Genomic DNA, 13,317 nt, shown 5'->3' with positions numbered 1-13,317 from the left:
AAGCATCATACTGTCATGTTAACAATATAACACAATGCAAAATAATCAATGTTAATTTAACCAAAGTATGAAGACAAATATATAACTTGTGTTTACCTTCCACAGTGATGTTAAGATGGAGAGTCAATGTATATCCAGGATATACACACTCACAGTTGTAGTCCCCACTGTCCTCTGGTGTTAAACTGGTCAGGAGAAGAAATATAGTCCGATTCTCTGTCATGAGTCTGAACCTGGAGTCACATCTATGATTAAAGCCGTGTTCAATGTGATACGTCAGCATACACTCTGGTCCTCTGATCCTCTCTGTGTTGATCTTACATGTTATAAGTGTGAGATTATTGGTTTCATTGGTGCATATTGGAGCAACATATGGTTCTCTCCCAGTGGTTTTCACATCAGTCACTGCAAACAAACAATCATAAAAGTCATTATGAAATATATAAAATATCTTTAAACCAAAGATGATTAGAAAACAACGTCAGTCTTCAATGATAAATAATAAAAAGTAGTTCCTGTACAGTACCTTGGCTGTTGTTATATGCAGGAAGCAGCAGAAGCAGAACGAACCACAGTTCACAAACACTCATGATGGTCAAGAGGTCTGATCAGAAAAAAAAAGAAAGCAACTTGTTGTCGTGTTGCACGTATGAGCAACAATCACACAGGAAGCAGGATGACAGTAACACAACAGGAGATAAGATAAGGTGGCTTTTATTGTCATGTAGAGTCACCTTTACAACCAAACTGGGAGCGCCACAACTGAAAGTGCATTCGTATAAAACACAGAGACAAGAATAAAAGCAAGGTAGCTTTATTTATACAGAGCATTTCATACATAAAACAAATATTTAATGGTAAGAATGGTGTGGTGTAGTAGCAGTAGAAAGAAAGAAACATCAGGCTCTGTGTAACTTCCACATTTTCCTTTCTTTACTTTGCGCACTTTTTTTAACAACAACATTACGACACCACAGTGCTTTATAGCTCTTACTCTCTAACCAGAATAACTATGCCACCTGGTGGCCTGGAGTAGCAATAGCTCTGAGAACACAACATTTCCCCCTTTCTTAAAATGTTTTTTCCATATCAAAGCAAATACTGTAACCCAAAAAAAGTTTTCAAAAACATCTTGTAACTGTAGTGATAATCCTTATATCACTTCACTTAGTAATCATTAGCATTTTTTTTCCTTAAGAACATTACTGCATTACTGCAACAGCATATATTGGTCACGTATTTTATACTTTGAACACTTTTGTTAGAACAGAATATAAGTCCTTCTTGCTATCTCAAGTAACATAGTCTTTGAGCCACTCCGACTGTTTTTTGTTTCGCTGGCTCCTGCTTGGTACAGTGTCACTTGGAGCTGGCTTCTCCAACCTTTGTTCTGTGGCTGGAAGAGTGAAACTCTCAGGCAACACTGACAGGCGTGAAGCATCCCAAACTTTCCCATCAGTGAGGGTGGAGCTGTGAGGCCCTTTCTGCTGGATCACTTTGTGAGGCTCACTAAACTTGGATCTCCCCTTCTTGACATGTACAGGGTGTCTCACACGCACCAGACTTCCTGGGTGTAGCCTGGGAACCTTAGCATGTCTCTTGGCATCTGTGTATGTTTTCATGTGTAGTTGTTTCTGTTTGACTCTGTCTCTCAGTTCGTTGTCTCGAACAGCTGTGACGTCAGGTTGAACAGAGAGTTTAATTCTCATCTTTCTGCCATACATGAGCTGGAAGGGTGATATCCCCGTGGTTGCGTGTGGTGTAGCTCTGTAAACTTGAAGGAGCTTTCTCTCTCTCTGCAGTAAGGATACTTTCCTTTAGCACCCTATTCAGTCTTTCTACTGCCCCGTTTCCTTGCGGGTGGTAGATTGTGGTTCTTATAGATATGGAGCAAAACAGACTTCTGGCCACTTTGAGTAATAGTCCACCATGGTAATAGCGAACTTACAGTCTGCAGGACCTGTCTCAAACGGGCCAACAATATCCAGTGCTAGATTTTGCTAGAAAGCGAGCACCTCAAACATGGACACTACGTCTGACAGCTTTATCCGCTAGCTCAGCCGCTAGCTCGGTGGCTAACTCGGCGGCTAACTCGGCTGCTAACTCGGCGGCTAACTCAGCTGCTAACTTGGCGGCTAACTCGGCTGCTAACTCAGTGGCTAACTCAGCTAACTGGCTAACTGTAGACTGGTTTATGCTAATCACTACTAATTCCTGAACACAGAAATGTTGAAACACAGTTTGTGAAGCCTAGCTCCACAATTCAAATCTAAATGGTTGAAATGCTTTTTACACCTTTTTTAGAAATACATTTATGACCTATTTAATGTGTTTTGAAGAAAATGTCTTAATTCACTTTACACAGTCTTTAAGCATTTGGGATATTGTTGATCACAAGTATACAGTCCTGACTATTATGGTCATATTCCAATAAGTTATGATCAGTATTGTACAATTTGTGACCCTAAGATCAAAAGTCTTCTCTCTGTATAGTTTCTACTACAGTATTTAGCACAAACTAAGAGAATCAGGAAATGACCTCAGATTTAGTGATGTTTTCCAGAAAGGATCTGAGATACATGACTCATAACAAAGAAGGAGTTATGTGTTACATTCTTTATTGTATTTGTTGATTTTGTGGTTCATTACAACAGTTTGACACAGAGCATTTCTAAACAAACTGGTCAAACTCAGTCATGAGTAGCAAGAAAGAAGAAGTGGAGAAGTGGAGGTTATATGTTGTTAGCTTTTAGAAAATATCAATCATATGTGACTTTGAGCTATGAGCCAAATATAACAGCATGTAAGCACAAATCACAATGCCAGTAACTGCACTAAGACCCTGAGGTGTATTAGACTCAGACCACCACCCATTAAACACGCGTATCTTATTACCAAGAAGTGAGTCTCCACAGGAAGTAGTTTGGTTTGTAGCAGTGTGATGATGATAAAGATAGAGAGGCAAGAGCTTTTTCTTTCTCTTTTAAGTCAGAAATAAAAAAGTTATCACAGTATCAAAAAAACCCTCTGATCCTGCAATCTCAATATTCAGGTAGACGATATCAGTTACATGTTTATGTTCTCTTGAATTTACTTTTGAGTGTTTTCATAGATTTCTGCGTCATGTTGATGGTGTACTGAGGAGACAGTTTGGTAGACATCATGTGTTGGCTGCTGAAGGCTTGTGTAGAGCTCATCTGGGTCATTGTGTTCCTATAAAAACACATTATGTTGAACTCTGGTTGAAACACGGAGTCATTAGTGAAACATCTGCTTTTCAAGGTTCAAACACACTAAAACACTCTGATCAGAAAGTACATGACTCACCAACGGCCTGGGAGTTTCACACGCAGATAATCCAGATGTGTCTGTTCTTCAATAGTTTCTTTAAATACAATCAAATATCAGAGTTAGAGACACACCAAATACACACACACACACACACACACACACACACACACACACACACACACACACACACACACACACACACACAGGTAGAAACCAGGCGGGGAGTTCTGGTCCTCTGAAATGAAGCCAACCAGGAAGTAATTTAGAGCTGCATTCTATCAAAAGGCCACCAGGGGGCGACCGTCTCTATACAAGTCAATGGAGAATTCACCAACTTCTCACTTGATTTCTAACCTCAGTAAACGTTTTCAAAATGTGTTTATGGTCTCAATCGCTAGTTTAAAGCCTTCTTCAATGCAGTATGATGTTCATTTGGGACATTTTGGCCTCCCTGATTTTATATGGGACGATAAAGCAGGGTATGGATTAGGGCGTGGCTACGTCCTGATTGACAGGTTGATTGACCAATGTCCTCGATATCCAGCCCTCGTAACCATAGCAACCTCCCCGCTCCAGCCATGGCCCCGCCTCATGCCCATATAAAAATATAAAATATGACTATTAAAGTCTCTCACCTGTTATTTCTTCTTCTGTGGATACATTTCAGGATAACTCCAGTTATGATGATGAATACAGTCACACCAATAACAGAACTGGCAATTGATGTTGTTTTGGACTCGTGAGCCTCTTCATCCTCTAAAAAACAAAAACTACTTGTCAGATAAATGTCACTGTCAAATGTCTAATTGCAAAACAAAAAAAGATAAGATGCTTCTGTAATATTTGATTGTTGAAATCTGCAAGTCATTACTAATAAATGACCATGACATAGACCAAAACCAATGCAGGGTGTTACTGTGAGCACTAATGCTGTTCAAGCACAACGTTTCTGTTATAATTACTGCATGTTGTATAAGCATCATACTGTCATGTTAACAATATAACACAATGCAAAATAATCAATGTTAATTTAGCCAAAGTATGAAGACAAATATATAACTTGTGTTTACCTTCCACAGTGATGTGAAGATAGTGAGCCATTGTACCGTCATCAGATGCACACTCACAGTTGTAGTTCCCACTGTCCTCTGGTGTTAAACTGGTCAGGTGAAGAAATATAGTCTGATTCTCTTTCATGAGTCTTAACCTGGAGTCACATCCAGGAATAAAGCCGTGTTCAATGCTATACGCCATGTTACACTCTGGTCCTCTGATCCTCTTTGTGTTGATCTTACATATTATAAGTGTGAGAGTATTGGTTTCATTGGTGCATATTATAGGGACATATGGTTCTCTCCCAGTGGTTTTCACATCAGTCACTGCAAACAAACAATCATAAAAGTCATTATGAAATATATAAAATATCTTTAAACCAAAGATGATTAGAAAACAACGTCAGTCTACAATGATAAATAATAAAAAGTAGTTCCTGTACAGTACCTTGGCTGTTGTTATATGCAGGAAGCAGCAGAAGCAGAACGAACCACAGTTCACAAACACTCATGATGGTCAAGAGGTCTGATCAACAGTCTGAGTGCTGCTGTCAGTGAAGAGTTTAATATACTGAAGAGAGAAACTGATCTCTAAATACCTAAACCTCAAACTCTGTCAGACGTACGAGATGACGTCTCTTCTCTTTTGCTAAAGGAAGTGCAAGACATGGCTGCTTTTACAAATAGGCACTCTAAAAAGGTGAAACAGAGTACATGACCACCACCCATTAAATATGTGTGTCTTATGACCAAGAAGTGAATCTACACAGGAAGCCGTCTGGTTTCTAGCAGTGTGGTGATGATAAAGATAGAGAGGCGAGAGCTTTTCTTTTTTTAGTAAAAAAGTGTTCAGTGTCAGCATTATTTCATCTTGTACAGCTTCTACTAATCAAGACTTTCCTCCTAAAACCTGAAACAAGAAAACTAAGAGTACAAGTACAGAAACACTAAAACTACTTCATCACTTGTTAAACTAAAACTAGTCAGTGCCTTCAAAATAAAACTAAACTAAAACTATTCAATGCCTTCACAATAAAACTAAACTAAAACTACTTCATCATTTGTTAAACTCAGTGAAACTAAACTGAAAAACTAAATCAAAATAAAATCTAATTGATAGAAAAATGAATTACAAGACTGAGGCTGAAACCAAATTCAAAAGTCAAAGTTACTTTTATTCTTGCAAGAAGGAGCAAATCAACAACACACAGCTGCCAACCGTGCACAGAGCAAGCTCAAAGAGGCAGTCTCTTGAGTTGAGTTTTATACCTAACAAGTAACAAATCATCTTCTATCAACAATAGTTATCAGGGTGCCAGGTGGTGGGTTGTTTTCCCTCTGGAGCCATCCCGTGCTGTCTCCGTTGTCGAGTCTCCTCTCTCTCCCACCACTTGCGACCTTCAGCATTAGTCAAAATAGCTCATAACATAGGATGGAAATTTACTGCAACAAAGAGCAAGTGTTAAACCCTTGGCCCTCTAGCACTGTGGCCTCTTACAATCAAAAGCACAATAAATCTACTTCAAACATGTGTGGAATGCAAAGTCTAATGCATACACTTTTAATCATCACTACAGTCATATAAAAGTCACGCTAACCATTCTAACACATACTAACATCATGTATAAGAATACAATCAACAGTAAACTGAATATAATGTTGCAAACTGATTATGCAGATATCAAAATGATTATAAGACATTGGTGTTACTGGTTATAGGAACACAAAAGGAATATAAGAGATTTGTATTTTCCCATCACTAATGAACATTTCTGAACTATAATAACCGTTATTATATCTCCTTCAGGTTCCACCTCAGACTGAAGAAGTTTACGTTTTGATGTCATTTTTGCTTTCATGTGAAGAGAATCGAGTCTCGTAATCGACTGTTTCATTTCCCATTTCGACGGATGAGAAACAGGTGATTGGTCAACATGAGGTTAGTTTGGATCAACTGAGCAGAATAAAAAACAGGAAGAGAAAGAAACAGCTGCAATAAAATAAAAACAATAGTGAAAACAGCCAAAGTCTTCCTGTTCTCTCAGGTTTGCGTCTGTGAAGACTATGGTTGCTATAGATACAGGTTGTGCTATGGTTGCTATAGATACAGGTCGTGCAATAGTTTCTATAGATACAGGTTGTGCTATGGTTGCTATAGATACAGCTTGTGTTATGGTTGCTATAGATACAGGTTGTGCTATGGTTTCTATAGATACAGGTTGTGCTATGGTTGCTATAGATACAGGTTGTTCTATGCTTGCTATAGATGCAGGTTGTGCTATGGTTGCTATAGATACAGGTTTTTCTATGGTTGCTATAGATACAGGTTGTGCTATGGTTGCTATAGATACAGGTTGTTCTATGCTTGCTATAGATGCAGGTTGTGCTATGGTTGCTATAGATGCAGGTTGTGTTATGGTTGCTATAGATACAGGTTGTGTTATGGTTGCTATAGATACAGGTTGTGCTATGGTTGCTATAGATGCAGGTTGTGCTATGGTTGCTATAGATGCAGGTTGTGTTATGGTTGCTATAGATACAGGTTGTGCTATGGTTGCTATAGATACAGGTTGTGCTATGGTTGCCATAGATACAGGTTGTACTAGAAGAAGTGAATCTACACAGGAAGTCGTTTGGTTTCTAGCAGTGTGATGATGATAAAGATAGAGAGGCGAGAGCTTTTCTTTCTCTTTTAAGTCAGACATAAAAAAGTTATCACAGTATCAAAAAACCCTCTGATCCTGCAATCTCAATATTCAGGTAGACGATATCAGTTACATGTTTATGTCCTCTTGAATTTACTTTTGAGTGTTTTCATAGATTTCTGCGTCATGTTGATGGTGTACTGAGGAGACAGTTTGGTAGACATTTGTTGGCTGCTGAAGGCTTGTGTAGCGCTCATCTGGGTCATTGTGCTCCTATAAAAACAGATTATGTTGAACTCTGGTTGAAACACGGAGTCATTAGTGAAACATCTGCTTTTCAAGGTTCAAACACACTAAAACACTCTGATCAGAAAGTACATGACTCACCAACGGCCTGGGAGTTTCACACGCAGGTAATCCAGATGTGTCTGTTCTTGAACTGTTTCTTTAAATAAGATCAAATATCAGAGTTAGTGACACACCAAATACACACACACACACACACACACACACACACACACACACACACACACACACACACACACACCAGGCCTTCTGTGCTTTCCAACAAAACCATTTTAAAAGGTTTAAAGTTTTTTTCACCTGCAATTAAATTTTTCTGAAGATAAATCCAAAAACAATTCCAGTAACAAAGATCAATAAATGCAGTAACACAACAACTTATTCCTGCTGCCAATCAGGTAGAAACCAGGTGGGGAGTTCTGGACCTCTGAAATGAGGCCAACCAGGAAGTAACTTAGAGCTGCATTCTATCAAAAGGCCACCAGGGGGCGACCGTCTCTATACAAGTCAATGGAGAATTCACCAACTTCTCACTTGATTTCTAACCTCAGTAAACGTTTCCAAAATGTGTTTATGGTCTCAATCGCTAGTTTAAAGCCTTCTTCAATGCAGTATGATGTTCATTTGGGACATTTTGGCCTCCCTGATTTTATATGTGACGATAAAGCAGGGTATGCATTAGGGCGTGGCTACGTCCTGATTGACAGGTTGATTGACCAATGTCCTCGAGATCCAGCCTTCGTAACCATAGCAACCTCCCCGCTCCGCCCATGGCCCCGCCTCATGCCCATATAAAAATATAAAATATGACTATTAAAGTCTCTCACCTGTTATTTTTTCTTCTGTGGATACATTTCAGGATAACTCCAGTTATGATGATGAATACAATCACACCAATAACAGAACTGATAATTGATGTTTTTCTGGACTCATAAGCCTCTTCATCCTCTAATAAACAAAAACTACTTGTCAGATAAATGTCACTGGAATTTTCTCTAATTGCAAAACAAAAAAAGATAAGATGCTTCTGTAATATTTGATTGTTGAAATCTGCAAGTCATTACTAATAAATGACCACGACATAGACCAAAACCAATGCAGGGTGTTACTGTGAGCACTAATGCTGTTCAAGCACAACGTTTCTGTTATAATTACTGCATGTTGTATAAGCATCATACTGTCATGTTAACAATATAACACAATGCAAAATAATCAATGTTAATTTAGCCAAAGTATGAAGACAAATATATAACTTGTGTTTACCTTCCACAATGATGTTAAGATGGAGAGTTTCTGTATGTCCAGGATATACACAATCACAGTTGTAGCTCCCACTGTCCTCTGGTGTTAAACTGGTCAGGTTAAGAAATATAGTCTGTTTCTCTTTCATGAGTCTGAACCTGGAGTCACATCCAGGAATAAAGCCGTGTTCAATGTGATACGTCAGGTTACACTCTGGTCCTCTGATCCTCTCTCTGTTGATCTTACATGTTATAAGTGTGAGAGTATTGGTTTCATTGGTGCATATTATAGGGACATATGGTTCTCTCCCAGTGGTTTTCACATCAGTCACTGCAAACAAACAATCATAAAAGTCATTATGAAATATAGAAAATATCTTTAAACCAAAGATGATTAGAAAACAACGTCAGTCTACAATGATAAATAATAAAAAGTAGTTCCTGTACAGTACCTTGGCTGTTGTTATATGCAGGAAGCAGCAGAAGCAGAACGAACCACAGTTCACAAACACTCATGATGGTCAAGAGGTCTGATCAACAGTCTGAGTGCTGCTGTCAGTGAAGAGTTTAATATACTGAAGGGAGAAACTGATCTCTAAATACCTAAACCCCAAACTCTGTCAGACGTACGAGATGACGTCTCTTCTCTTTTGCTAAAGGAAGTGCAAGACATGACTGATTTTATAAATAGGCACTCTAAAAAGGTGAAACAGAGTACATGACCACCACCCATTAAATACGTGTGTCTTATGACCAAGAATTGAATCTACACAGGAAGTTGTTTGGTTTCTAGCAGTGTGGTGATGATAAAGATAGAGGCGAGAGCTTTTCTTTTTTTAGTAAAAAAGTGTTCAGTATCAGCATTATTTTATCTTGTACAGCTTCTACTAATCAAGACTTTCCTCCTAAAACCTGAAACAAGAAAACTAAGACTACAAGTACAGAAACTATTCTGTCCTCAATGTGTGTGTCTACACAAATTGACAGATAGCGAACAAGCCTCAAGAGAAACTCAGAGTCGGGAGTAAAGTTGAAGGTCCTTTACTGAGATCTTCATTCTCATGAAACAACTTTTTTGTAAAACTGAAATGATACAAGGAAATAATGACCAATTACTGTATTGTCATCAAAATAACATCATATATTCACAGAAATGATAATGCAAATAGTTGTAATTGCTTGATTTAGCATTAGCACAATTTACATGTGTATTAAGTAATCACTTATCCAATATTTCAAAAAGGCATTACAGGAATCTGTGTAATTAACACAAAAATGTGAAAAATACTCACAAGCGATAATTTCCTAGGCACAAACAGCGGGAGGAAACAAGAAAATAGCTGGAGCTGCAAGCAGACCGCATGGCATGTAGAAGCTATGCTTTTCCTGATCAGACTGTCATGTGACTAAAACTACCTTTCAAAATAAAAGCTCAAATAAACACAAGGTAATGAGCTACTCTTAAATGCCGGTGGGCGGAGAAAAGCAATACAAATACAGGCAAAGCTCACATAGAACATGACAGAAACACTAAAACTACTTCATCACTTGTTAAACTAAAACTAGTCAATGCCTTCAAAATAAAACTAAACTAAAACAACTTCATCATTTGTTAAACTCAGTAAAACTAAACTGAAAAACTAGATAAAAATAAAACCTAGTGAACATTTCTGAACTATAATAACTGTGATTATCTCTCCTTCAGGTTCCACCTCAGACTGAAGAAGTTTACGTCTTGATGTTAATCATTATTTTTGCTTTCATGTGAAGAGAATCGAGTCTCGTTATCGACTGTTTCATTTCCCATTTCGACGGCTGAGAAACAGGTGATTGATGAACATGAGTTTAGTTTGGATCAACTGAGCAGAATAAAAAACAGGAAGAGAAAGAAACAGCTGCAATGAAACAGAAACAATTGTGAAAACAGCCAAAATCTTCCTGTTTTCTCAGGTTTCAGTCTGTGAAGGAGCTCGACTCTGCGATAGATACAGGTTGTGTTATGGTTGCTATAGATACAGGTTGGTCTATGGTTGCTATAGATACAGGTTGTGTTATGGTTGCTATAGATACAGGTTGTGTTATGGTTGCTATAGATACAGGTTGTGTCATGGTTGCTATAGGTACAGGTTGTGCTATGGTTGCTACAGATACAGGTTGTGTTATGGTTGCTATAGATACAGGTTGTGTTATGGTTGCTATAGATACAGGTTGTGTTATGGTTGCTATAGATACAGGTTGTGCTACGGTTGCTATAGATACAGGTTGTGTTATGGTTGCTATAGATACAGGTTGTGTCATGGTTGCTATAGATACAGGTTGTGCTATGGTTGCTAAAGATACAGGTTGTGTTATGGTTGCTATAGATACAGGTTGTGTTATGGTTGCTATAGATACAGGTTGTGTTATGGTTGCTATAGATAGAGGTTGTGCTATGGTTGCTATAGATACAGGTTGTGTTATGGCTGCTATAGATACAGTCTGTGTTATGATTGCTCTAGATACAGGTTGTGCTATGGTTGCTATAGATACAGGTTGTGTTATGGTTTCTATAGATAAAGGTTGTGTTATGGTTGCTATAGATACAGGTTGTTCTATGGTTGCTATAGATACAGGTTGTGTTCTGGTTGCTATAGATACAGGTAGTGTTATGGTTGCTATAGATACAAGTTGTGTTATGGTTGCTATAGATACAGGTTGTGTTATGGTTGCTATATTACAGGTTGTGTTATGGTTGCTATAGATACAGGTTGTGCTATGGTTGCTATAGATACAAGTTGTGCTATGGTTGCTATAGATACAGGTTCCATGGTTGCTATAGATACAGGTTGTGCTACGGTTGCTATAGATACAGGTTGTGTTATGGTTGCTATAGATACAGGTTTTGTTATGGTTGCTATAGATACAGGTTGTTCTATGGTTGCTATAGATACAGGTGTTGCTATGGTTGCTATAGATACAGGTTGTGCTATGGTTGCTATAGCTACAGGTTGTGCTATGGTTGCTATAGATACAGGTTGTGTTATGGTTGCTATAGATACAGGTTGTTCTATGGTTGCTATAGATACAGGTTGTGTTATGGTTGTTATAGATACAGGTTGTGTCATGGTTGCTATAGATACATGTTGTGCTACAGTTGCTATAGATACAGGTTGTGTTATGGTTGCTATAGAGACAGGTTGTGTTATGGTTGCTATAGATACAGGTTGTGCTATGGTTGCTACGGATACAGGTTGTGCTATGGTTGCTTTAGATACAGGTTTTGTTATGGTTGCTATAGATACAGGTTGTGCTATGGTTGCTATAGATACAGGTTTTGTTATGGTTGCTATAGATACAGGTTGTTCTATGGTTGCTATAGATACAGGTTGTACTATGGTTGCTATAGATACAGATTTTGCTATGGTTGCTATTGATACAGGTTGTGCTATGGTTGCTATAGATACAGGTTGTTCTATGGTTACTATAGATACAGGTTGTGTTATGGTTGCTATAGATACAGGTTGTTCTATGGTTACTATAGATACAGGTTGTGTTATGGTTGCTATAGATCCAGGTTTTGTTATGGTTGCTATAGATACAGGTTGTTCTATGGTTGCTATAGATACATGTTGTGCTACAGTTGCTATAGATACAGGTTGTGTTATGGTTGCTATAGAGACAGGTTGTGTTATGGTTGCTATAGATACAGGTTGTGCTATGGTTGCTACGGATACAGGTTGTGCCATGGTTGCTATAGATACAGGTTGTGCTATGGTTGCTATAGATACAGGTTTTGTTATGGTTGCTATAGATACAGGTTGTTCTATGGTTGCTATAGATACAGGTTGTACTATGGTTGCTATAGATACAGATTTTGCTATGGTTGCTATTGATACAGGTTGTGCTATGGTTGCTATAGATACAGTTTGTTCTATGGTTGCTATAGATACATGTTGTGCTACAGTTGCTATAGATACAGGTTGTGTTATGGTTGCTATAGATACAGGTTGTGTTATGGTTGCTATAGATACAGGTTCCATGGTTGCTATAGATACAGGTTGTGCTACGGTTGCTATAGATACAGGTTGTGTTATGGTTGCTATAGATACAGGTTTTGTTATGGTTGCTATACATACAGGTTGTTCTATGGTTGCTATAGATACAGGTTTTGCTATGGTTGCTATAGATACAGGTTGTGCTGTGGTTGCTATAGCTACAGGTTGTGCTATGGTTGCTATAGATACAGGTTGTGTTATGGTTGCTATAGATACAGGTTGTTCTATGGTTGCTATAGATACAGGTTGTGTTATGGTTGCTATAGATACAGGTTGTGTCATGGTTGCTATAGATACATGTTGTGCTACAGTTGCTATAGATACAGATTGTGTTATGGTTGCTATAGAGACAGGTTGTGTTATGGTTGCTATAGATACAGGTTGTGCTATGGTTGCTACGGATACAGGTTGTGCTATGGTTGCTATAGATACAGGTTTTGTTATGGTTGCTATAGATACAGGTTGTGCTATGGTTGCTATAGATACAGGTTTTGTTATGGTTGCTATAGATACAGGTTGTTCTATGGTTGCTATAGATACAGGTTGTACTATGGTTGCTATAGATACAGATTTTGCTATGGTTGCTATTGATACAGGTTGTGCTATGGTTGCTATAGATACAGGTTGTTCTATGGTTACTATAGATACAGGTTGTGTTATGGTTGCTATAGATACAGGTTGTTCTATGGTTACTATAGATACAGGTTGTGTTATGGTTGCTATAGATACAGGTTTTGTTATGGTTGCTATA

The sequence above is a fragment of the Scomber japonicus genome, chromosome 10 (assembly GCF_027409825.1).
Source record: "Scomber japonicus isolate fScoJap1 chromosome 10, fScoJap1.pri, whole genome shotgun sequence".
NCBI lineage: Eukaryota > Metazoa > Chordata > Actinopteri > Scombriformes > Scombridae > Scomber > Scomber japonicus.
The sequence above is the reverse complement of the archived record's forward strand: the minus strand, read 5'-3'. Positions refer to the sequence as shown.